Source organism: Octopus bimaculoides, chromosome 3, assembly GCF_001194135.2.
Source record: "Octopus bimaculoides isolate UCB-OBI-ISO-001 chromosome 3, ASM119413v2, whole genome shotgun sequence".
NCBI lineage: Eukaryota > Metazoa > Mollusca > Cephalopoda > Octopoda > Octopodidae > Octopus > Octopus bimaculoides.
Genome location: NC_068983.1, coordinates 83497939 through 83501191, shown reverse-complemented (window position 1 = coordinate 83501191; position 3253 = coordinate 83497939). Strand labels below are relative to the sequence as shown.

The 3253-nt window shown below is 34.1% G+C and overlaps 1 long non-coding RNA gene across 2 annotated transcripts in view; it reads left to right on the top strand.

The window, feature by feature from the left end:
- LOC106872428 (uncharacterized) overlaps positions 1 to 3253 on the top strand; it is a 58863-nt gene that overhangs the window by 12107 nt on the left and 43503 nt on the right. The window contains exon 3 of one of the 2 annotated variants that reach the window (XR_001409773.2): positions 999 to 1388. The exons of the other annotated variant lie outside the window; for it this stretch is intronic. This is a non-coding gene — a long non-coding RNA (uncharacterized LOC106872428). Of the gene's footprint in view, positions 1 to 998; positions 1389 to 3253 lie in introns of those variants that run through there. 2 annotated transcript variants of the gene reach the window in all.

Sequence of the window (3253 nt, the reverse complement as noted above, 5' to 3'; positions counted from 1 at the left end):
ATATATATATATATATATATATATATATATATAACATATATATATATATATATACACACCCGCACATAAATCAACATATATACTCACATAGCTCCATACATATATACATATATTTATACTTAAGAAAAATAATATAGCTATCTATTATCGTTAATAAAATTTTTTTAATAAACAGCGTATCAAAAAATATATGCAGAAAACAAAATCATTAGAAGAAGACATAAGAAATATTAGAAAAAAAGTTTCTTGATATTAAAATTGTCTTTTAGTCTTTTTTGTTTTTCTTTTTTTGAAAAATATGAGAAATTGTTGAGTAAGCATCAATATTGAGGATTCTACACTTAAACTGAAATTTTACATAACTGCAGTGTTGTCTTCGAATCGAAGGTGTGGGCTCTGGTATAAGAGCGTCTGTGCATCGGTTCTGTACTTAAACTTTGTGTAAATATCGTTTTAATTAGGATTGAAGGAAATATTTGGATAGGGTATTTTAGAAATACAAGAAGAGGAAGGGAATGAGAAAGATAAATGTAGGTATAAAAAAAAGTTTGAAAGGAGGAGGAAGAGGAGGATGGTTATAATTGTGGCAAGATGGTAAGGGAGAAAGATAGAGAAAGGGACTGGTAGACAAAGGTAAATAAAATAAGCAGAGAAAGATGGGAGTGGATGAAATAAAAGAATAAAATGAGAGGAACGGCAAAGAGTAAATACACTCTAACATAATATTTATATATGTTTATCTGTGTGTGTGTACGTGTGTGTGAGTGTGTGTGTGTGTGTGTGTGTGTGTGTGTGTGTGCATATGTGTGTGTGTATGTGTGTGTGTGTGTGTGTGTGTGTGTGTGTGTGTGTGTGTGTGTGTGTGTGTGTGTGTGTGTATACTAAAATTTATATATGTGTATGTTCATCCATTTGTTAAACGAAACAAAACCATATACCTCTTCTCGTTTCTAAGCATTCTCTATCAGAAATATAATAGGAACTTCAATCTCTTTCAGTAAATCATTCAGAATCAGTTTCATATACAGTAAAACAATCTTCCCAATTACCAAATATGATGTCTTACAGAAGTCTTGCCATCATATTAATAACACAACAAATGTGATAATTAGGAAAGGCACCAATATATTCAGTGCATAATAAAGAAATGCGTCATTCCAAATGGGAACTCATTTTCAAAAAGAAAAGAAAAGAAAGAAAAGTGAATAAACATTATCCATCTGATAGCCGAACCCCCAATCACCTGATTTGAGGAAACTTCTCGAGCCAGCAGCGAGGGTACTTCTATGTATTTACTTAACCTGCTTAATAAAACAGTCAAATCTCTTGCAGCAAATTCCTTTCCTAAATGAAGACTATGTGTTTTAAGGCATAAACTTCGAAATGCTAAATGAATACTTCGTTTGGCTAACTACTTCTGTGTTGTAGATCTATTCCAAATGTAATTTACTTAGGCTACTCAACAGCACAACAAATACTTTTGCAGTAACGGCAACAACCACTACAACATTGTCATAGAACAATGGACTACATCTATTCATTTGACTGACAATCAACAGGTTTGGCCGGGGGCTAAACAGCTGCATCAACAGCAATAACAACAGTAACGGCAGCAGCACGAACAACAACAATACAACCAATAACAATATCAACAATCCATTATCCCCATTTATCGTCCACTAATAAAGCTCGGTAGTTCGCTAATTAGTTCTGGTCTAATATTATTAGAACCTGAAGGCGGTTAGCTGGCAGAATCGTTAGCATGCCAGGCAAAATGCTGAGCGGCATTTCGTCCGTCTTTACGTTCTGAGTTCAAATCCCGCTGAGGTTGACTTTGCCTTTCATACTTCCTGAGTCCATAAAATAAATACCAATTGAACACTAGGGTTAATGTAATCAACTTAACTCTTCTCCCCAAATTGCTGGCCTTGTGCCAAATTTCGTAAACCAGTATTACTAGTGCTTGCTCTTTGCAACACTCTCTCAAACATACATTCACTCGAACTCAAATTATTCTCTTCCTACATTTCTTGAACACCTATACATTCACCTATGAATATCTCCCATCCTTAGATCAATATTTCTCTCCGAGAGCTTCACTTCTCTGTCAATTCTACTGTCTCTTATAAGCTTTCCTTCTAACATAAAATTACATGTCAAGCAAATTCAAACATTAACCTTCTTATATAATTCCACCATCGTAGTTCCCAGGACCTGCTTAAAGTAATCTAGTGCAACTTTTTTCTAGACTAACAAAACGATAGAAAGAAAGAAATAACATTTGGAAGTTTATATGTTATTGTCTGAAATGTACCAACGCTAAGACGTTCTTCTAATCACTACTGGAAACTATTATATTTAATAATGATGATGATGATGATCTGGTATGCTTATCATAAATAAGGTAAAGTATTGCCATCTGGTGGTGTAGAATTGTCCAACGGCGAAAGAATTAAGGATGTTGAGGTAGATGGCTATAAGAATTTGGGTATTTTGGTTATTACAAAATTAAGGAGTGTAAGATGAAGGAAATCTTTAGGCGAGAATAGCCCAGGAGAACCAAATTATGGAGAGTAGACACAGTGGAAAGAACAAGATCAGGGAAATGAATACATCGCAGGTGTTGTTAGACAAAGAACGAGATTGAAAGAATGGATAGCAAAACCAGGGAAGTGTGATGACTACGACCAAGGAACTGCACTCTAAAAGCAACGTCGATAGACTGTATGCGCTAGAAACAAGGGAGCAAGAGGTCTCATAAGATGCAAGATCTGTATTGCTAATGAGGAAAACAATTTAGGATGGAACGTCAACTTGTCCGATCTTCATCTTCAAGGCTGAAATCTTCACTTCTGAATTTTGCAAACTATCTTCTGCAAGTTCTTTCATTCAAGCATTCTTTCCCATAAACTGAGTGTATGTTTTGGGTTCGTGTGTATGAAGAGTTTCCTTTCTTGTACTCATAAAGCATTATGTGCCTCAAATGCTCTTTGGATACTTCCATGTTAGAAAGGGTTTTAATCAAAGAAATTTTAATTCTATTATTCTGTAAAATAATATTTAATTGGCTTAAATGTACACAAATGCATAAAAATAATCTTTAATTCCATTAGACATTCTAAAATACTATTAAATTTCATTTAATTTTAAGAAAGGTAAAATTGGACAGAACTTATGGGATGACCTGATACTTGATAACTTGTTTCACCCATTCCATTCATCTTTGCATGACTTGACTGTCCCAATCTACACG